The sequence below is a fragment of the Hyperoodon ampullatus genome (genome assembly GCF_949752795.1).
Source record: "Hyperoodon ampullatus genome assembly, chromosome: 3".
Classification (NCBI taxonomy): domain Eukaryota; kingdom Metazoa; phylum Chordata; class Mammalia; order Artiodactyla; family Ziphiidae; genus Hyperoodon; species Hyperoodon ampullatus.
The window spans coordinates 123,482,976-123,507,782 of NC_136916.1; the positions used below are offsets into that span (position 1 = coordinate 123,482,976).

Genomic DNA, 24,807 nt, shown 5'->3' on the forward strand with positions numbered 1-24,807 from the left:
ATGAATCAGAATTGCCGAGCTGGTTCCCACTGTCATCCCAGTGGAGGCAGTGATGACCCAGAACAGAATGAGAGAGTTATGCAATTGCTTGCCAAAGCAGCTAGAGTAAGTTAAACGTGGGCCAAATGGAATACCAAAATATTTTACATACTGAATTGTTGCAATTCCACCTCCATGTATTTAACATAAGTTAATCTTCTGTACATATTCACAACGATTCACCTAGAAGGAATTTTTAATTACAGCACTGTTTTTACAGATCATATAACCAACTTGCATCAGAAGTCTCATAAATGGGAGAATGGTCTAAAAATTCAGTACAGGCTTACAGTAGAACACTGTACAGAGAGAAAATGAACAAACTATTTTTACATGTAGAATATGACATCAAGTACATAAAATGGAAAAACATGGCAAAAATATCATTGGTTACTAATAGAAAGCATATATAGGTGGTAAAATTACAAAAACCTAGAAGGGAAGAAAAGATGCCAACTTCAGGGAGTGTTTACTGCTAGGGAAGAAGAGAAGCAAAGGGGTTGAGGGGGTGCTGCAGAGTGAGCTGCAACTGTCTCTGCAAAATTGTATTTATTTATTTATTTTTTTTTTTGCGGTACGCGGGCCTCTCACTGTTGTGGTCTCTCCCGTTGCGGAGCACAGGCTCCGGACGTGCAGGCTCAGCGGCCATGGCTCACGGGCCCAGCAGCTCCGCGGCATGTGGGATCTTCCCGGACCGGGGCACGAACCCGTGTCCCCTGCATCGGCAGGCGGACTCGCTACCACTGCGCCACCAGGGAAGCCCTGTATTTATTTTTTTAGTATGTTAATCAACTCTTTAACTTTTAAAAGTGTGCATGATGTGTGCTTGAGATTTTATTGTATTTATTTCTACTTTGGACTAAGGTTGGACTATTTTTTAATTAAAATGGGTTTCAGAAAGAGTTATTAGAAGGTAGAAATTTAGACAGTGTATAGAGACTATTCTGGTGAATTCTCTACGGGGACAAGGTTATGGATTCAAATAAAGACTTTTTGTTGTTTTTTTTAAATGAGAGCGATGTGAGCATTTTTAAATTGAGTATGTCTACATATCTATTTCATTTTAAAACAATACAATTCCTGAGCTGCAAAGAAAACAACCTACATGTAAATGATAAAATATTAATATATAAAAGTTTCTGAGAGGAAGAAAATAATTAACATAATTTTAAAAGATCCAAATACATTTAGAGGAGACTTAAAAATAGGAAAGAAACCTCAGTGATAAATGTATAAGATATATTCAACTAGGGCCTCCCTGGTGGCGCAGTGGTTGAGAGTCCGCCTGCCGATGCAGGGGATACGGGTTCGTGCCCCGGTCTGGGAGGATCCCATATGCCACGGAGCGGCTGGGCCCGTGAGCCATGGCCGCTGAGCCTGCGCATCCGGAGCCTGTGCTCCGCAACGGGAGAGACCACAACAGTGAGAGGCCCGCGTACCGCAAAAAAAAAAAAAAAAAAAAAAAAAAAAAAAAAAAAAAAAAAAAAAAAAAAAAAAAAAAAAAAAAAAAAAAAAAAAAAAAAAAGATATATTCAACTAGTAGAAGTCAGATAAACTAAAAATATAATTTAAAAGTATTATATTGTATTATATAAATATAAAAAGGAAAAACAGCTGTTATCTCTTAAGCTGGCTATATCTAAAAATAAAAATACTTACAATTATTTGTAAATTGAAATATATGTGTTTGTATATATATGTCCCCAAAATCTGTATATATGTGTATGTGTGTGTACCCTCTTAATATAGTACCCAGAATAAAAATTTTAAAGGACATTACGTAAAGCACAAAGAAGCTATTCACATATTAACACAGTAATTTCATCTTAGAATCTCCCAAGAGAAATTCGCAAAAATGTGTAGAGCAAAGGTTTGCTTTTTCTTTTGTGCTTTGTTTAGTTTTTTTAAATAAACATGAATGTTCATTCTGGTATTTCTTATATCTCATATTTTAAAAAATGAATGGTTGATATAATAAAGTGTGGTGCATAATACGATGGAAATCAGATTTACTAAAAATGCTTTTGATTCATAATATTTAATAGTATTGGAAATGTTCATGACATAATTTGCAATTTATGTGTAGAATCCAATTAATGTAAAATTTGTGTGTGCTTGTATATATACAGATAATTTTGTAAGTACACTTCACATTTTTATTTTTAGTAACTCTCTTCATTCTACCTCTGGATCATGATATCACATGTTATATGTTTTTATTTTCTTTTTAAGCTTTTCTCTAATTTACAAATCTTCTGCAGTAAGTACATATAACTCTTTGTATTCTGATTTTAAAGCATATTTTGTAAAACTATCAGAAATGTAGAGCTATGTTAAATTGCATTATATTCTTTTAAGTAATACATAACAGGTCATTTTCCTTTTCATGTTTTTGCTTTAATTCATGCTCATTCCTTCAAATTAGTATATTGTTAGTTGTTATTGTGGAACCTCCTCATGTGCTAGAATTTATAACTTTAATTCCTTCAATAATCTACGAACAAACACATACTATACTGTCTCTTTAAGGCCTGGCCATAGACTATATTTAAAGGGCACATTATGCTTTACTGATAATAAAGCTTCAAATATAATCTATTGTGAACCCTAATTGTTTTATCAAGATTCTGTCAATAAAATAAAAGTCATTCTAGATATTTTAAGCAACAGGAGAGTTAAAGCAGAAAACTAGAGTCTTCCACAGCAGGGAACACCTGTGAAACAGTCATTCAGTCAGCAAGTGCAGGATTCTCAAGGAAGCCTCCTTGGATGATTTCACCTGCTTGGAGTATCCAAGCTATTAACATGAGCTTGTCTAGAAGATTCTAAAAACCCTAATCTATAACCTTTCTGCAACTGCTATCACGTTAGTTCCCCTTTTTCCATTTCCTAAATCACTTTTGAATGCCTGTCATTAGCAGAATCTAACCTAGAAACCAGCTCACAAGAAATTCTGAGAAAAGGAGTTCCCAGGCTTCTTCCCTCAGGGGTAGAGGGAGACAGCTGATGCTGAGTTAATAATCAACAATCAGGTACATGTAAAATTTGTAAAAGCTGAGCTGAATTGGTTTCCCAACCATCTGAGTGGAAAGAGCAATATAAAAACACTTCATTTTATTTTGGCTTCTTAGAATTCAAATTTAATAGCAATTTCCTAATTTAAGGTAAACTTGGGAGCAAGAACTTATAATGCATACAAGAAATGACATTACGTGAGGGATATGCATGTGGGTAGACTGGGCAATAGATAGAAAGAAACATCAAGGATGGAAAATATTGGTCTCAGTATATGAAATGGACCTGTCTAATGTTCATTTCATCAGAGTGATCAGTCTGTCCACATAATATGGAATATTTTTCTCTAAATAGCCAAATCTTGTTATCTTGGTTTATATTTTACTGAAGCCCCAATACTTACACTACTTTTAAGGAGACTTTAGAAATATACTAATTAGTTAATTAAAATGCATGTTGATAAATGAAAGATAAGCAACCTGCAGTTTATGATGTTTTATCTTGGAGTTTATCCATGAAGGTAAATACATATTCTGTCAATATTTTTTTAAAATATTCATTTGAGATGTACTTTGAAAAATAATGAGCATTATTTTAATAATAATTCCTAGGAATTTCAAGTTTATACTATTTATATTCTATGTACAATATCTGATTTTCAGTATTTTGATTATAAAAAGCACAATATAATCAATGCAGCAACAGTATTTTTTCAAATACTGAATTTACAAACATTGTATTCATTTAGTTGCCTTGCAAGGAATTTCAGGTCATACGTATTATTAGGCTTTTAAAAGTGATCAGTGATTATGGAAAACACAGGACTACTTACAAAAATAAAATGATACAGAATTTACTGACTGCCCACATGGTTCAGTTGCTTTGACTTATTATAGATATTTTATTAAAAATAAGATTTTTATCCATCAGGAAATTGATATATTCTTAATCTTCTAAATAAAATAATATAATTTCTAATTAATTAAAAAAGTAATACAACTGTGGATGTAACATTATTCCAGTCTTAATCCACACTGGAGGTTACTGTCTCAATATTTTATATGTAGTTTCTACAGATTAGTCTAAAATTTTCAATAAGTGGCTTATTACATAGGATCATTCCCCTAATTTTATATAGCACACAATTTAGCATTTATTCTATTATTCTTTAATATTTTTCATTTAAGCAATCTATTAGATGTCTAATAAAATATATATGGCCAAAGGCTTTCATTATTTTTAAGATATAAGAAAATTTTCAAAAACAGAATTATAGTCAATATGTTAATCAAATAAATAATTCTCATAGGAGATGATAATCATCATTACCAACACAACCTACTAGAAAATATCATTAACTAGAACCAAAGCAGGAATTTCACTGTTAATTAATATTTAATTAATTGTACTATAGCTATTAATTATTAATTAATATACATTCCTTTTTGGCTACATTGCTTCTCATCATATACATTTGGCCATCACATATGTATTTGCTATAGGAAATTGGAAAATACTTACTGTTGAATATATGTATGAAAAGAATATGTGTAACTCTTGACATAATATTTTTCTCTCAAAGAGGAGTATTTTCTCTTCAGACTGGATTTCTCTTAAACTGCTAAAGCAATTTATTTGGTCAGTTATGTTTTTTTTCCTGTTTTCTGGTTCTTTTTTTTATGGAAGGAGATATATAGTTATTCTGTTTTAAGATTCTTATAGAATTCTGACAGAAATTGTATGTCTCTGAGAAATCTAATAAAAATCCACTAAAAAGAAAAAAACATAAGTTTAGTTTTAATGTGGTAATACTCTGTTAGATATTCAATTTTAGGGAATAACTGGTATATAATCTATGTAGGTAACTTTATCATGTTATAGAATGTTTTATTTCTTGGGTGTTGTGGCTACTTTAAGCTCAGCTAAAATAGTGATTGTCTCATTAACACGGCTGTTTCCATTGAGGAACCTGGCTCACAATGTGCTCTACTTGATTTAGCACACTGTATGAATTGCTGTGCTCACCTGCTCTGTTATTACTTATCTGCAAAGCACCTAATATTGTCCTTAGCAGAATTTTGCACTAAATATTTATTATATTAATTACTCATAATTAACTATACAATATCGCTCTGATTTAATTCATTAAACACTTGATAAAAGCAGATGCTGTTTCTGTATGGGTGATGACCTGATAGTCAATGACAGATACTATCTTAGCTAACTCTTAACTGACTGATTTTTGGGTAGCATAATTAGAGAATCATACATTTTAGAATACACCACTCCCCCAAATTCTCTATAGCCTACCACATAACCATGCTCAACCCACTTGAGCCCGAGCATTAGGTGGGATTCCACTGTGAGAAGAGTCCAATTACTTAGATGTGGGCTTTATCTTTCTTATTAAGGGAATCACTAGATAGATTTACCTTCCTTTCTAACTCTTGTGTGTGCATTATACCAAAAGAAACCTTGAAGTTATTGGAATGAGGATAATTTCTTAATATCTCATTGTTATATTATTCCTTCTTATTTATATTCTCTATTACATTTACTACACACATGAATAAAACACATCTGATTAGATAAACTTAATTGTCTAGAAGCCCATTTAACTTGTATTATATTACATTCTTCTTATAATAAAGACCCTTATTGTAGTTGAGCTAAGTATTAGCTGAAATAATAATCTCTGAAATCTGTGTCAATACAAAGCAGATTTTTTTAAGAGCATGCATGAGTTTAGTTAATGGTGGTCATATAAATCAGAAGATTCTGTTTCATCTAGTTATTCATGGATGAAGAAAATGGAGGCTCTTCAATTTTTGACAAGTGACTTCCAAGGTCACTTTGGAGTTGTCCACACTCTGCCTACAGATGCAAGAAGAAATACACTGAATTCCTTCAGCCAGAATTCAATGTCATAAGCTTTCCTAGATGCAGAGGCGATAGGGAATCCTGAGTGGTGTGACCTGAGCAAATCATTTCACTTCTGTATGTCTCAGTCTACAACCTGAATTCATATATTCCTACCAAATAAGATTGTTTGGATTATCAAATTCAATGAGGCAATTCACTCATTCTGGCTTCTGCTCTCTTCAAGGCTTTAACTCTGTTTCCTTCCTACCCTTGGGGAACATAACAGTTTCCCACAGTTACTGTGCCCGATATTTAACGACCATATATTTTCCCTTTTATCCTTCTAACACCATTAGGAATATTTCCTTCGTCACAATTTCTGAAGTTAAAGCCTTTAAATTATGCTGTCAGTATCCCTCCTGATGATTAACAGACAATTCTTTAGCTTTTAAATGCTCCACTTGAGATAAATATGTCTTGGGAAATACAAACTAATAAACCAATTTTGATTGGATATATTTTATGAAAAATCAATGATTTATTTTGTAAGTACACTGATAATATATACATCATAATTCCACTGAATACTACCTGATTTATCTACCTAATATTCTCTTTTATTAAAGATGTATTTTTCCCTTAAGATGTTTGACTTTTTATATGTAACTACCAAAAAATGAAAGTGAGCACATTGTGTGTTTATGATTAGAAATGCAGTATTTTTATCATAAAATATGAATGGAAAATTCAAACGAAAATACATCTTATGAATTTGTGTCTATAACAAGTAATATCAATATGCATTTTGTGAGAAAATTGACGCTTTAAGCAGTTATTCAAATAAAATATAACATCAAGGAGCTGCAACATATACTTACAAAGATATTGAGAGTTATAAAAGATTTTCATTGTACATATAAAAGCAGGAAGTACAAATTTTCCAACTGATACTAATTTTGAAGATCTTTATGTATATTTTAGACTTTTTTTTTTAAAGGTTTGGCATTTTATAGTCACGTATGATATAATAAAGTGTTAATGTTTGCTTTATCAATGTGATGTCAAAAACCTCTAATTATTGCCAACTCAATTCATGAATGACTAATTACAAAAATAAATAATTAACAGTAAACCAGAACTAACAAGTTGTGATACAACATAACTAATAATCTTCTAGTTTGTCAAATAAATGAATGGGTTATGAGATAGAGACAATGATAATAAATGTCAATCTGTAGTGTCATTTATCTATGAGTAAAGATATTAATCTTTTGACATTATAAAATGCATAGTGATTTTTGCATATAACTCTAATTCATTTCCTGTTTGTCCTATTGCAGCATCACATTTGTAACACTGCAGTTAAGACCCTGTTAACATTTCCCTTATAAAATCCATATTTTCAACTATTTATAACTATGTGATTAAAATTCTTTTCAGAATGAAACTTGGATTGCAAAATCTCTTTCTAGGAGATATTTTAAATAAAAATTTAAAAGCCGAGTTTTACAGTAAGGATATATCTCATTATGAGAAGTGTGTACTGACAAGTGATGATGGGCTATTGGTGGTTCTTAATTACTTCACGTGTTTCTGCTCCTTAATATTTCTGTTAGATGAGTAAAATAATACATGGTGTTAAGTAATTCATTTTTCATTAAAGACAAACAAGATTTATATTAGTTCTGTAAATACATATTTAAAGTAAGGCTGCGACTTCCCTGATGGAGCAGTGGTTAAGAATCCGCCTGCCAATGCAGGGGACACGGGTTCGAGCCCTGGTGCGGGAAGATCTCACATGCTGCGGAGCAACTAAGCCCGTGCACCACAACTACTGAGCCTGCGCTCTACAGCCCATAAGTCACAACTACTGAAGCCCGTGCACCTAGAGCCTGTGCTCCACAACAAGAGAAGCCACCGTAATGAGAAGCCCACGCACCACAACGAAGAGGATCCCCTGCTCACCACAACAAGAGAAAGCCCACGTGTAGCAACGAAGAGCCAACACAGCCAAAAATTAAATAAATTTAATTAATTAATTAATTAATGTGTCATATTCATGAATCACATGACACACTTTAAAATTTTTTTTAATTTTATTTATTTTTATACAGCAGGTTTTTTAAATTTGAATTTTATTTTTTATACAGCAGGTTCTTATTAGTTATCTATTTTATACATATTAGGGTATATCAATCCCAATCTCCCAATTCATCCCACCAGCACCAGCCCCCAACCCCTCTTTCCCCCCTTGGTGTCCATACATTTGTTCTCTACATCTGTGTCTCTATTTCTGCCTTGCAAACTGTTCACATGACCTACTTATAATGGGGTACTTCATGCTTTCTTCTAATCCCATTAGTTTAGCGTGAATTTTCTAAATGTCTGCTCTCAAATCTGTTTGTTAGTTTTACTTGAGTTATTTACTTGATAGTTATTTCATTAAATATTATAAACTGTCTCATGAAATATTACATAAATTAGGATTTGGAAAAGAAATAGTGTGTTTCTATAAAATCACTGTTGAGGGACTTACTTGGTGGTGCAGTGGTTAAGACCCCATGCTCCCAATGTCGGGGGCCTAGGTTCAATCCCTGCTCAGGGAACTAGATCCCACATGCATGCCACAACTAAGGAGACCACATGCCACAACTAAGGAGCTAGCCTCCCACAACTAAAGACCCTGCTTGCTGCAACTAAGAGACCCAGTGCAACAAATTAATTAATTAATTAATTAATTAACTAAATAAAAAAGAGAGACCCCTAGTTCTCTTAAAAGCACAGTTGAAATATTTAGAAAATACTGGAAAAAGCCTTTCAAACTAGCAATGTATGCCAGGTATTTAATGGATGGACAAATTAACTAAATATATAAGAATTCTATACACAGATTATTTCATAAGTGTCTAATTTCTTGATAATTTCTAAAGAAAAAAGATGAAAATAGCAGAGGATACATTGTACATGTGTTTTCTGCAAAAATTTTGCCAGAACTTTATTACTATGTATTCATGTTAAAAGGAATTATTTGCCTATAAAAAGCTTGGTGGAAAATATGCATTTATACATTTTTAAGTTAAAATATTATATTTAAGTTAAATATACATCTTTAAATCTGTTTATTAGCTTACCAACTTCAATGTCATCAGAATCCAAGATATTTATAAAATTGCAAAGAAATCCAGTTTGGTAGAGTTGTTTCCATTATTTATTGTGTTCATCATATAAGAAACTTTTGTGATTCTGTTTTACCGATATTATTATAAACTTGTTTATTGTAATTGTGCATGTAATACTTATCTTCCTAACTACATTTATCCTATAAAAATGCAAGAGTTTTCATGTATTTTTTTGTTTGAACAAGATTTTGTATCACTCTTCTTAAGCTACATTATTGGAGAATGGATTTTTCAGCAACATGAATTAGGCGTTCATTTATGCAAATCCTCCATGTAGTATCTTCATAAGTCAACCAAATAGAGTACTCAATACTAGGCCCTCATAAAAGATCGGCTAGTGTGTAGGGGATATCATAGCCTAATAAGTAAATAAATATGCAAATGGAAACAAACAATCAAACAAGAATATAGGAAAAAGGCATGACAATGTTAATACACTCCCTATTCTCCTAGTCGAGGTCCCAGTGGAAGAAACTCTAAAGGCCTGTATATCATGCAGATCTGGATGGAAGCAGCTACGTATTTCTTTAGGACAAGAAACTTGACTACTTAAGAGCACTGATTTTTCAGGTAGTTTGCTTACTTTTCTTGTTGCAAATCAATGGTCTTAAAATGTTATGTGAACAAGCTAGATATATACTACAGAGTTTCTACTGTTTGAAGTCATGCCACAAATTCTTGTTCTTGTTCATTAACACTGGCCTCCCTCATACATCTGTCTAGACTAGTCTTCTACAACTTTCAGAAGAGAGCTCTATAAGTGCACAGGTCTCTTTAGTATTTGCTCAAATATATTAACTTGATTAAGCTATGGAGTTTACTTACATTTAGAAAATAAAACACTCTCAGTGTAATTGCACATACTAGTGAAAAGTTTTCTTTGATTCATTCTGTATTTAAATATAGACATGGTTATTTATTATTTAGTGTTGTTTCACTTGAAGAACCATTCCTCTTCTTAGGCACATGATCATATTTTCTCTGACCCTCTAATGAATTGTATATTATTGACTCTACCTCTTCTGTCTTCAACCTCACCTTGGCATCTTATTCTTCATGTTTAGAATTTAAATGCAGCAAGTTTTTATTAAATTAAAAAAAATCAAGCATGCCTACATGTTCCTCATATTCTGTATCCATTTCTTTATCTGACACTCACTTCTCAATTTACCTTGCCTGTATTTCCATCAATACACTAAAGAGCTATCATTAAGGTCAGAAATTACGTCTATTGCTTGAAATTTAATGATATATTTTATTTCTCATATAACTTGACTTTATATTTTTATTCTACACATTTGATAATTCTTCCAGTTGAATCATTCTCATCTGTAATTTCCTGAGGTTTTCCCACAACTATAGCCACTTTTTCTCAAACATACAGCTCTACTTTTAATCTCGGAAGTTCTAAAAATGTAGGCCTAGTTTCACTTCTGTGGATATTCTTGTCTTTAAGAAAGTCACAACTTTGTCACTGGCTACCCTTCCCAATAACTTCTATCAATACTTAGGACCCCCAAGTGCTTAGGAACTCCTTTGTCACAGGTCTCACCTCTGACTCACATGCAACAGCACCTTGAACATCTCAAAACCATCCACAGACATCATGTCCAATGCTGAAACTTTTATCTCCTCTGCAAGATTAATTCTTCTTCCCCAACTCAGTGAGCATCACCAAACATATCTAGTTGCATAAATAAGAACCTAGGAGTCAATTCTACATTTCTCCCCACTCCACCACTCTGACCTTCCCCCAATCAATCTGTCACTAAGTCTGGCATACCATACCTCCTAGATAGCACTCAAGTAATTCTTTCTGTTTTCACTGGCAAGACACTGGCCCAAGATGCTTTAAGGGAGACAAAATTTCACACTATCTAAATTTACATTTGGTAAGTTACACAAAGTCTTAGCTTCATTTTCCTCACCTATAAAAATGGAATTAATGATGAGGGTGATTTGAGGACTAGATAGACGCATGTTTAATAAATGCATAATAATGTCAGTAAAGTTTTGTTAAACTTAGCTTTTATATAGTCTTTTCTGTGAATAGCAGGAGAGAATAGCTATAAATATATGTTGAATATTCCAGATCAGTTCTCCACACAGGAGCAAGAGCAGTGCTTTTGAAATGCCAATTTCACCATGCCATCCCTTGATCAAAAGTTTATCAATTCTCTTCTGTTTTTCTTAGAAGGAAGCACAAAACAATTAACACTGCCTCTGAGGCCCCTTAGTGATGTAATATCAGGATTCTCTCCAAGTTAATTTCCAGACTCTGTTTAGTTACTCTTGCTTCTTCTTGACTTAGGACCTTCCCTGACTTCACAGCCTAGGGTGGGCTCCCTATATATACATGGTTTGTCAATTATGCATATTTCCCCTTCAGAACATTGTCAGGGTTTAGAATTACATGTATATCTTCTTATTTTACTTATGTTTATTTGCATCCCTAGTCTACTAAGTTTCATGAGAGAACGACTATGCTTTATAACTCATTCTTTTTTTTTTTTTTTTTTTTTTTTGCGGTATGCGGGCTTCTCACTGCTGTGGCCTCTCCCGTTGCGGAGCACAGGCTCCGGACGCGCAGGCTCAGCGGCCATGGCTCACGGGCCCAGCCGCTCCGCGACATGTTGGATCTTCCCAGACCGGGGCACGAACCCGCGTCCCCTGCATCGGCAGGCGGACTCGCAACCACTGCGCCACCAGGGAAGCCCTATAACTCATTCTTATAAAGCATAACATGTCCAAGGTCTAACATGTTATCTGGCTTAAAATGTTATCTGGTTTAAAAATGTTCAATTAACATTTCTGAATAGATTTATGCATTAAGAGATGGGTGAATGAACTTTAAACACACTGTAATTTTACTTCTTTTTCAGGGGGAGATCATCATGTGCATAATTCCACAGACTATTCCTCTACACAGGATGTTGTTTTGATATTCTTTTCCTTGCCCTCTAGTTTAGATAACTAGCAAGAAAAACAGAACAGAAAACTCAAACATACATTTAAAGGAAGATAATGCATTTGTGATGGCAAAATGCTAAAAATACCCAAAGATACAAGACTTATTTTTCATATAGTTTTCATTCGCAAATATTGATAGTAGAGTGATTATTTTTCGAGCAATATCTACTGAGTGCATGTTATGTCCCAGACGCTCATGCTGTGACTTAGGGCTAAAATAATGATACAAAATATTATGATGGTTAAGATCAAAGTCTCTGGTACCAGCTTTTCTGTGTGAGAATCCGGGCAAATTCTGTAACCTCTATTTGTTTCCCTCTCTTTAATGATGAATAGAAGATAATAATATCACCTAACCTCCAGGGTCATTGTGAGGATTAAATGAATGTAAAGAATTTAGGACTATAATTTGTGTAAAGAACTGTGCTTGGCATAAAGGAAGTTTTATATATTATAAAACATATCACTACCATTATTTTATAGCTTTAGTACTTAGCTTACAATTAAATGGGAGAAAAAGCAAGTTAATAGACATCAGCAATATACAATGATAAATGATACCACAGGGAAATACAATGTTTTATGGAGTCATAAAGTGGGATGCACTACCTGAATTTGTGGGTGCAGAGAAAGCTTGATGCAATAGTGCGGCATCAAATAGGACCTGAAGGGTGAGACCAAGTTAGTCTGAAATGAATGTGAACAGCCCTCTGAATGGCAGCATACATAGAATTAGCATACACAGTTTTCTTGACTTGTTAGTGTGGTGAAAGCCTAAAGCCCATCTTGTCAAACCATGTGGAGACAAAAAGTTTACGCAAAAAAGGAAAGATATCTCGCAGTCTGCTGAAACCTGTGACTTACAATGGGAGCAATTCTTCACCTTTCCCTTAAACATCTGTTTACTTACAAGTATATTTTTTCTCCAAGAGAATGACTCTAGCTTAGGCAGTCACTTAAACAACTCAAAGTATTTAAAAATATAAATTGTCTTTTTTTTTTTTTTTTTTTTTTTTTTGCGGTACGCGGGCCTCTCACTGTTGTGGCCTCTCCCATTGCACAGCACAGGCTCCGGATGCGCAGGCCCAGCGGCCATGGCTCACGGGCCCAGCCGCTCTGCGGCATGTGGGATCTTCCGGGACTGGGGCACGAACCCGTGTCCCCTGCATCGGCAGGGGGACTCTCAACCACTGCACCACCAGGGAAGCCCAAATTCTGTCTTTTGATAGGAATCATGATATCCTTTTTCTCCTTTTCTCTCTCCCACTTCCTTTTTCTCTGCTTCCTTTCTTTCCTTTTTTCTTTATAAGTTTTGACATTTTTTTTCTTCTTTATCATGCCTATGCTACTTTACTTCATTAAGTAAGTTTTGTTTCTTTTATTTTTTGTTTTCTCCTAGCACTGTAGGAATTCTAGATTGTTGAACCCAATCTGGGTCTTCTGGTTGAAATAATTTTTTATTCCTCATTAAAGCATACAGACACACACACACATAAGATGTTAGCTATGAAACATAAATGAGCCAGAATATAAAAGTGATTTGAAGTATAAGGAAAGGAGATGAAGGAATAGAGGTCAATCCAGCTCTGCTTTAATACCAGTTCTTCAGTGTTAATACTAGGGTTCTACAATTTAAGGGAATCCACTCATGAATGGTGACATGGGTTTATTCAGAAAGTATTATTACATAAATATGTTAAACAGAAATTCATATGTGCAGATTATCTTGAAAATATATATCTGAACTGCCTTAGTATTACTTGTGCAGTTCCATCATAACAAGGAATTGGGGGGAATACTTTGTTGCTTTGTTTTTTAATGGGTAAATAAATTGTTTTAACTTTAATAGATTAGATTATAGCAATAAAAATGACTGAACTACTTCATGCGATATTACTAATCTCACAAATACAACGCTGTGATTGAAGCCATACATAAGAGTATAGTTTGTATAACTGCATCTATGTAAACTTTAAAAAGAGATGAAAGCAAATCTATGATGTTCAAAGTTAGGAAAATACAAGGGCAATAGTAGGATTTTCCTCCAAATCTATATGGTATCAAACAAAATAAACATTGTTGAGCAGTAATACAATGTAATATTTTTTCTTAAGTACACCCTCTGTCTTATTCCCTCAGGATCTTTGCTTTCAGGTCCACTTTACTTAAAAATAATGTAAGAACAAGGAATCTAACCAAAGTTAATATCCATAGCAATATATAGGAAAAGGGCATGTAAAGAAACTGGAACATTTTTGTTGCTTTTATCTAACAGATTGTTTTTGCTTTAATTTGATAATATATATTTTTTTAATTGTAGATTTTGTTTGTTTTGGATCCTTGAGTACATTAAAGAAAATGTGTCTGTAACAATTTTATGAAGGCCATAGCTGTCCAAATCAAAATTCAACTTGATGTTTTAAGCCACATTCATATCTGAAACTATAAATCTCACAAATTGCTTACATAGAAATAGGTAAATGAAAGTGAAAAGTGTCAATGAGCTGGTCTGCTGAAGTGATTAATCTATTTGCCATATATACATATGTCTACTGTTCAACCAAATATTGCATGTTCATTATTATTTGATTAAATGTTTCTACAGGCCCTTAAATATTAATACAATTCTTGTATCCTGATTTGAAATAATCATCAAGATCTGTCAACTATTTTCCTTTGTAGTACTGGGTTTGGAGTGACTCCAGAAGTCCTTTGTCATGTGTGTTGCTTAGAGATGTTTTATCCCTAGTGAGTGGAATGTGAGCTGACAAACTTGCCACTATACTTTGCCAGTATTGAAACTGTTGCAAAGGGATTATGAGATTTATCCAGGGCCAGAGTGCTAATCATTGACTAGTTGGCTGAAAATTATGCTGTAGATGCCTGATTCTTAACACAATTGGCTGTGTAACATCCCTTGAGAACATTGGTGCTAAAAGATTCAGGCTGTTTCAATTTACTCTTTTAATTAAAACATAGAACTAGAGAAGAAACAAATAAAAGAGATGAGAGCAGGGCTTAAAATATCCTCTAGCTCGCCCTCAGTATTCTTTGTCACAATTCTGCTGTAAGGCTCCACCAACATATCTCTGAACAACTGCCACTTTTTCTTTTTCATTATGCAACATGCCGCATTTATGGGCTCAAAATGATACTTTACATTCCATTTCCTCAACATAGCATCATTAGAAGGAACACATAATTCCAAGCACTGACACCTAGAAAATGCAATGCATTGTATTACTTCATTATACTTCCTTGTTTAGAGTTAAAAATGTAGATTAAAGAATCCCATCATCAAATTTTACTGAGCACAAACTGTTCAGAAACTATCAAATATAGACAGTAGTTTAATAGTAAAATAATAGAACTTCCTTTAAGAGAATGGTGTTAACATACCTTGTGAAGAGAGAAGAACTAAAAGTTTAGTGCAGTCTAATGATTCATACATGTAAAAACAGATTTTTCTCCCCCAAAGAAAAATTTACTCCAGATTAAAGGTACGAATTATAAAAATAAAATTGGGGAGAATTATTTATTTTCCATTATGCATTTATTCATAAAACACAAGCAGTCACTGTGCTAAGCTTTAAAGAAGAATGAGATGGACATGACTCTTTCGACAAGCAGCTTATATTCTACAAAGTGAGGCAGAAAACACATACTTAGTTACACAAAAAACAAATACTGATAAGTGGTGGGTCTCAGGAAGGAAAATCCAGGACAGTAAGAATTTGCTAGTCAATTAGCTGAGTATGTGACTTGTGATATTTGGAAACACTGCATTTTTTTCCAGTTAGTTTTTAACCATAATGAAAATAAACATGTTACTGAGTCCAAGCTTGCTCTGCTTACCACACAACAGGCCAGTGAATCCGAGATGGGGTGTTGAGGAAGGAATATTACTTTATTTGGAAAGTCGTCAAACCGAGAAGATGGCAGACTAACATCTCAAAATAATCATCTTATCAGGGTTTGGATGCCAGCTTCTTTTATAGCACAGAGAGGGGGAGGAGATGAGGAAGCAAAAAGGCCATAAATTTGGAAATATCAGATGGAATGGCCAGCCTTGGGGAGGGGATGTGTTAATTTCTTCTTCTTGCAACCATCCACAGATGGACAAGGTCCGGATGTTTCCCTGAACAAAGGCACTTTGGTTTAACATTCAGGCAGAGGGGCAGGGTTCCCCGAGGCAGGCCATTATGTATAGACAGTATCCTTTTAGTGAACAAAAGCAGCGGAAAGCAAAGTTTAAAGTAAAAGAAACAGATCCAACGTGTAGTCAGATTTGGCTCTTCCCTGTTACAAACACATATTTAAAAGGAAAAATAATTGAATTACACATAGTGTTGATAACATAGACTCTGGAGCAAGACATACTGTATGTGAATCTCAGCTTTGTCACTTAACTGAGATACATAATCTTGGACAAAGTTATTTAACCTAACTACTATCAGTTAATCCATCTGTTAAAGAAAGGAAAACAATATTATCTTTCTTACATGTTTTTTGTAAAGATTAATTGACTTGATAACCATATGAATGTATTAAAACAGTTCAGGTTCATGTTATATATGCAATACAAAATATGGTGATGATTATTAGGCTTACAACCATAATGATGCTAAAATACTGAGAGAGTCGAATTTAAACTTATGGTATAAGATCAATAAATGGAATTGTGGACTCCGAATATTGCATTGTCCTGCATACGTACTTAGTTAATGTTCAATCAGGAGAGAGAAACAACACAATAATTTGAACAGGGAAGTTTAATATCATGAATTATTAATTATTAGAGTATTAGAGTAAGGAGGGATTGACTATTAAGAAAGAGAACTCTAATTATAGAAAAAGCAGTCACTAACCCTAGGGCTGAGACAGAATGCCCATGGACGACTCCTGCTTCCCCTAGACCAACATCCGGGTCTTGGAGAAAGCACCCCTGTGACTCACTGAATGGCAGAGAAGTACCTGTGTTGTTCCACTTGTGGTGGAACCTGCCAGAAATCTACCTTCTGGGGTGCCAGAGAAAGCTGTTCCCTGTTGGGTGCTGTGCCTATCATGCAGTGCAGAAGCAGGGCACTGGGGAAGCCGGATGTGAGGCAGGGGTCCGAGGGACTCTGCTATAATACTGCCTGATGGTCGGGAAAAGTGGGGGGGGAGGGTGCTCGCAGCTGAGTACTCACAGCTGTGCACTGCAAGAGCTGGGAACTGGAGAATTTACAAGCACTGAAGGAGCTGAGAGACTGCTACCAGAGAGCCTGGTGAAGGCCTACGCTCTGGGAGAAGCTTCTGGATGATTAGTGCTGTTCTCCCGTGTCCCACAGGAAAGGGCAGTGAAGAGGGGAAAGTGCTTGAAGGAGTCACTTGCTATGAGTGAGCAGACCTGTGCTAGGAAGAAAAAACCCTCCTCCCCGGAATGTCTCTTCAGTCCCTTCTACTGACAGAGCTTCCTGCCACCTGGAATGGAAAAAAAATATATTTAAAATGTCAAGTACCGGGCTTCCCTGGTGGTGCAGTGGTTGAGAGTCCACCTTCCGATGCAGGGGACGCGGGTTCGTGCCCCGGTCTGGGGGATCCCACATGCCACGGAGTGGCTGGGCCCCTGAGCCATGGCCGCTGGGCCTACATGTCCGGAGCCTGTGCTCCGCAGCGGGAGGGGCCGCAGCGGTGAGGGGTCCGTGTACCGCAAAAAAAAAAAAAAAGTCAAGTACCATTTTCACAGAGCAATCTGACAGGGTGAATTTGGAGCTGAAAGGCGATAAATCAATAACTGGCCCAATACACCAAAAAATTCAATATGAAAACATAATTTTATCCCTTGTGCTAACTTATTGGATATGATTCATTCTAGTGTGGGGCCTAGAAATACTTATGAATTGGAAAATTCACAAATACCATTTGCATTTATAATATTTAAGACAAATATTGGCAACCAATCCTTAAAAAAATAGGGTACCCTTGAGTTAAGCATCTGCAGTATTGACCAGAGTGACACCAGATTTTAAAACTTTTATGGAGGTGTTTTACTATTTTAACATAAAACCAATTCCATCTTGTATTAGTTTTTATCTTACTTCACCTATCAGCATAGGTGAAGCATGCTGGTGAAGCATACAAAAAGCAAAGAGACTATAAAGTAAATATATGCAATATTATAAAATTATATAACATGTAAAACAAATATTTTAATAAGTGAGATAGTCTATTTCTTTTTTTGATATTGCAAGCATATTTGATCTAGTTCTGTAATTGCATGTGTGTGTGTTGTAATACATATTGCATATAATTATACAATATATATTATTAATTCCGCATTAACCCCCTGACTTCATCACCTTCCATTCTCCCCCTTGCTCACATGGAGTTGTTCTTCTTAAGTACCTCAAGTATCTCCATTGTGTCTGTTATATAAAGAGGTAAAAAATAAAAGGAAGGGAGTACAAACTACAATCCTAAAGAGAGATTGAGAAAACACACTTTGAAGGGAATAGTCCTTTTTTTTTTTTTTCCATTAGTCAGGGTAGTATCAGACAAACAGAACTGTTCTTGTTCTAAGTAACTCAGATTTCCCCATAAATAGTTTCTATATTACTGCCAGAGTCAAATATCTTCAAAATCAATGTGATTTTGTCACATCTTACTTAAAATTGCCCAAATAATAAAGTCAAACACAATAATAGCATGCAATGTCAGTTCTCCAATAACTGGACCCATCCTAAACTAATACCCAGAGAACCATGTCAATTTCTCACCTATCACATAACCTGTATTCCAAACACACCCAACTTATGATTTCAATAAAACACACCCTGTTCTTTAACTACTCTCTATCTTTTTCCCCCTTCTGTTTCCTCTGTCTTGAATTTATTTCCTGTTTTATCTATTAGCTATATCTTATTATTTTCAAGTACAAGCTTATTCATCACTTCTGTGTGTTCCTTTGCACATGGCTAACAATCTACTTTAAGTCATTAAACGAAAAGAAACTAATGAGTTGAAATACCGATGTTCACTTCTAAATCTCAAGTTCATGGAGAGGATGGGTTGGTGTCTTATTTAATCTCCCTTTTAGGTACATTGTAGAGTATTTGGCACATAGTTGATGTGTAACAGATATTGGTTAAATGAAAAATAATGAATAAATGAAAGATGGAAGATTGTTATAGAAGTTCATATGGGCTAGGTTTGCATTAAGATAATCAAGGAGAATTTTTGCTGAGTTGTGTGAACCAAATCATGAAGGTGGAGGATAATTCAAGTAAAAGAAACAGGTTATGTCAAATTGTCAAACAAAGAAAAAAGTGAAGTGATATCAGAAAACATTAAGCTCACTTGTATTTTTTTGCAATATTAGTGCTAAGGACAAGTTAGAGATTAAATAAAAAAATACAGAGCCTGAAACTAAAGCCAGAAAGAGCACAAAGATACTCAGAAGAACAAAAACTTAAATATAAGCCCCAATTAGATATAAATTTATTTTCCAAGAAATCAGATAAAAAAGGAAAAAACCTTTAAAATTCTTTTGAGGAGACAGTAAAAAAATAAATGTTAGAATCATCTGCTCTTATTTCACTAAATTGCTAGAATAAAGCAATGATATACAGCATAGTAAAGTTTTAGAATGAGTATTCTAACGGTAAGTCTAAGTTAAATGGTTTAAAAAAATAAAGCAATGACATTATCTCATTGTAATTTCTATTCAATCTCCAAAACACCATAGTACAAAATATGGTTTATTTTTGTGTTTTTGTGAAATATGAAATACTTGTTTTTTCAGGCTAAATTAAAATATCCATGGAATCTTTTCTTAAAATTATATAAATTATACTTATATTTCTCTTTACCTATATAGCATAGAAAGTTGTGAATCTTCTTAATAAAAATACAGTACTTTCTATATATCTTTACCATATGTAAAAAGATAAAAATAACTTTTGGTGACTGTTTCTCTCATCTAATAACCATCATCTTCCTAGGAACAAGGATTGTGTCTTATATATCTTGGCATTTTCAATGTTTGCTTCAGTGACTTGCACACTGAATTCACTCATACAAAAAAAGAAGAAATAACAATAAGTAGCATTTATTATTTATTTTGTTCTACATGATATACATTACATGAATTACCACTTATACTTTTAGCAACAGCTGGTGTTATGAGTATTACTACCTTTTCTCTTTTACAGAAAAAACTGAAGTTGAACAATGAATAGCTAAAGAAAGAAAACTCTTCTAATGTCATATCACTGTTAAGTAGCTAACCCAGAATCTGAATCTAGACAGGCTAGCTCCCAAGTCTGATTCTGTAAATACCACAGGATATTCTTTTTCTAGAAGTGGAAAAAAGGCAGGTAATTAAAAGCACAATTACTTGTGTTTTATAATTTTGGGCCTGTATTTATTTATTTTATATAGGTTTTATATATCTTGGTCCTGATGATAAAATCAGTACATGTCACTCAAATTTGATTTCAAATTGTTTCAGCATTTATTTAGCAATAATTAAATTCAAGTTTATGTTTCATGTAATCTATCTATATGCAGTACCTGTTGGGGAACAATTCTTCCTGGGTCTCTTATGTTTTGTATATTTGTAAGCAAAGAACTGACTGTCTTTTCTTCCAGATTTCTTTTCTAAAGGACATTTTTATAGCAAACAGGATTGAAAATAGAGATATTGTCACCCTCTAAATCAAAGGGCAGGCATGCTAGTTCCCCATTAGAAGAGATTTGAAATCTCTAAACTCAACATTCCTTTCCTACAATACAATCCACCCCACCTGTGCAGTTATCCTCTGACTCTTTGGGTCTCCCTGTAGGAATTGGAACTCAGAAATCTAACACAAATAAAACTGATTCTCTGGCTACTGCTATTGCTTTAACAATAAACTGTCCATCTTAGATTAAGGAATCTCATGTCATCTCCCAGCATACATAAAACCAAGGCAAGTTAATTAATTAGCTTGTAAATATTATAAAATCATAGATGATTTAAAGTTCCTAACTTATATATTATGTGTTTTTCTTACTACATATTATTAAAATACTTGTTTATAGGAAAGAAAATTTGCTTATTTATCTAATATTTTAAAATATTTTAAAGACCCAAGATTTGAATGACTGGAAGAGTCCATGAAAATTCATCAGACAAAGATGTATGTGGATTTTTCAAATAGTTCAAATGCTTAAATATTTAATCTATTGCTGTTAATCTTTAATATATATTTGGCTGGTATGGAATATTTTTAAAACACTAGACCAGCTTTTCACAACAGGGGCCAATTTGTCTCCAAGGGAATATTTGGCAATATCTGGAGACATCTTTGGTATACATTGCTTGAATTATATATATACGTTCATTGCTTCTCGAAATTGGGAGTGGTGGGGGATCCAATAATAGCATCCACTAATGCTACTGGCATTTAGTGGATAGAGACCAGGGATGCAGTTAGACATCCTAGAGTACACAGGACAGCCTCCCCTAATAAAGAGGACCAATTTACTTGGTCCCAAATGTCAATTATGTTAATGTTTAGAACACATCTATATCTATATTTATATCTATCTATCTATATATACATCTGAAATTGAGATATATAGTTCCATTCTTTCAATGATAAGAATTAACCTGCATACAAAATTATAAAAATATAAATCTCTATATCTATCATGTGTCTATATAACAGTTATTTGTGAAAATCAAACCATAACATAAACAAGAGCAAATAATCAGCAGAAAACCAAAGTCTCAATTTTTAAAAAGTTTTTAGAATGTACTTACATATAAATATATCAGAGAAGTACAAACAAACCTTATTTTTTAAATCATTGATAATAATGTATAGCCAGTAATGTATATACAGGAAAAAAAAATTATCATGTATGTGGATTGAGGTGAATGGGTACGATCATTAAAAAAAATATATCCTGGACTTCCCTGGTGGCACAGTTGGGAGTCTGCCTACCGATGCAGGGGACACGGGTTCGTGCCCCGGTCTGGGACGATCCCACATGCCGCAGAGCGGCTGGACCTGTGACCCACGGCCACTGGGCCTGCGCGTCCGGAGCCTGTGCTCCGCAGCGGGAGAGGCCACGACAGTGAGAGGCCTGCGTACAGCAAAAATAAATAAATAAATAAATAAATAAATAATTTTTAAAAATCCTGTATTTGGTTCCCTAAGCCTATCCTGTTGCTATAGCAACAGCTGTCCTATATATCCATTTGGTATTATAGCAATCTGTCAAGGAAATTCTGACATGCAATAATTTGTATACATTAATTTTCAAAATTGTAAGAATGTGTTTGAATATTATCTGCTTGTTAGAACAACCCTTAAACATCTATGACTTTACAAATTATACTTATAAAATTATAGGTGTGATCACCTTGTATGTGTGCATATATATATATATATATGGGTGTGTATATATGCATATACAAACATATACATATATATAATCATATATACACTCATATATAGTCATATATACACTCATGTATAACCAGCCAACATAAACTGAACTTCTACGTCATAGTATCAAATGAAATTTGTCAGAATTTATCTAATTGGTATAGTATTATCTGATTCACAAATATGGACTAAAAGTGTCGTCCTTCACATCATCCAGTGTTAGTAGGATCCATGTATATAGAAATTACAAATTTTATTTTTCAGGAGAAAGTTAATGTTGTTTCAAAGACACTAAAAGCAATAAAAAAAAGACAACAGGTAATTTTACTACTTGGTTGGATAGTAACTGAATTTGATAGAACAGTGGGATAATACAAATATTTGTAAATAAATTGAGTATAGCTTTGTAAATTGAACTGACACTTATGAGATTCCAAAGAAGAAAAATGAATTAATTACTATATTCACAATTTAGGAATACCATTCATACTTAACTCATTTAGACAAAAATTTCATCCTGAATGAGAATTTTAGCCTTCCTTTTACTCAGTCTATTAATTGTTGAATATATTTTAAATAGCAACATCTTCTTGTCTACTGAAATACTTATTTAAAATAATTTATTTTCAAAATTATGAGTAGTTTAAATAGATACATATATATTTACATTCTTTTCAGTTGTTATTTTAAAATTCAGCTCAAAGAATTTTCTACCATGAGAATGTATTTGTGTGCCTGTGTGGTTGTGCAGGTTCAGTTGTATAAAATGTAGTCAAAGAATCAACTGAAAGAAATAATGAGAAAGAGACAAGATGGTGGCAGAGATAGTAGTGGGGCTGACAGTGGCCCTGAACACAAGTCCCACTAAAACTGAGTTCCTCTGCTGAGTTTATGATTAACTTTTCTTTCCAAAATGTTATTCCTTTTCTTGTCCAACACTTATTCTCCTCAAGATTGAGAAATATCAAATAAAACTGGGGATTGAAACCGAGCAGGACACTGTTGGCCCCTCCAAAGTACAAAAGCCTTTCTGTGTCCCCCCATTTCTTTTCTTTTTTTTTTTTTTTTGGCTGTGCAGTACAACATGTGGGATCTTAGTTCCTCAAACAGGGATCGAACCTGTGCCCCCAGCATTGGGAACACGGAGTCTTAACCACTGGATGGTCAGGGAAGTCCCCCCCCCAACTTCCTGTTTATAGGGAAAATGTTTCAGCCTCCTAGACCTTTTCTGAGTTCCAAAGGGCAGATTCAAACAGTTACTAATTAGCGGAGTAAGGCAATGCAGAAAGAAACAATAGTGTAGGGTGGGGCCTCATCCTGGATCCTCCTCAGGAGATGTGCATAACAATTTGGTACATGTCTCTAAGTTCTTCTACAGGAACTAAGGCCCCCACCCAGGTGGAGGATGGTAACTTTAGGCTGAGCACAGCCTGTGGACCCCAGACTGGTTGGAACTAGAAGGCAGATGACTGAGATTCCTGGAACACCACCATGTTACCTCACCACCAACCAATCAGGAAGGCCACACACTCTGCAGACCTCCCCCCAAATTTTGTCTATAAAATCTCTTCCCCAAAAACTATTAGGGAGATTAGGTCTTTAGAGCATGAGCCACCCTATTCTCCTTGCTTGGCCCTGCAATAAACCTTTCTCCCCTTCAAACTCCAATGTTTTGGTTTATTGGGTCCCACTGTGTGTCAGGCACACGAACTGGGATTCGACAACAGCCCCAGCTATGGGACAGGCAGTAGCCATAGTGGCTTGTTGGACAAGTGGAAGATTGATGATAAGCCTGTAAAAACTGACAAATGGGATGTGTCAGCTGTGAAAAATTCTTTGAATGATTCTACCAAAATGTACAAGTACGTGGAGAATTTTGGTCTAACTGATGGTTGCCTCACCATCTGTACAATTTCTTGTTTCTTTGACACAGTGGCTTTGATTTGGACCCAGAGTCCAAGCCTGTTCTGGCTTGGTGCATCATATCCTATTTTGTGATGATGCAGATCCTGACCATTTATACCTCATATAAGGAGAAGAGCATCTTCCTTGTGGCCCCAGGAAAGATTCTACAGGGATGTATCCTGATGATATTTGGTACATTCTCAAAATGTTTGGTGATAAATACACTCTAAAGCTGACCTTCATCAGTGAAAGAAAAAAGCAGCAATGGGAAGCCGAGTTCACCAAGTTCATTGTTAAGATTTTGACCACAGCAGAACACTGTTATGGATGCATACAAGCCTGAAATATCCAGGCTCAATGTCAGTCTCACCAAAGAGAAAAAAAATAGCCAATTCTATAACCAACCATCTTTCTGCTGA

At 34.5% G+C, this 24,807-nt stretch overlaps 1 pseudogene across 1 annotated transcript; it reads left to right on the forward strand.

The window, feature by feature from the left end:
* Positions 1–24,807, forward strand: LOC307049630 (signal peptidase complex subunit 2-like; annotated as a pseudogene). The gene is made up of 2 exons: positions 1–105; positions 24,185–24,807. The product of its transcript is annotated as a signal peptidase complex subunit 2-like (transcript).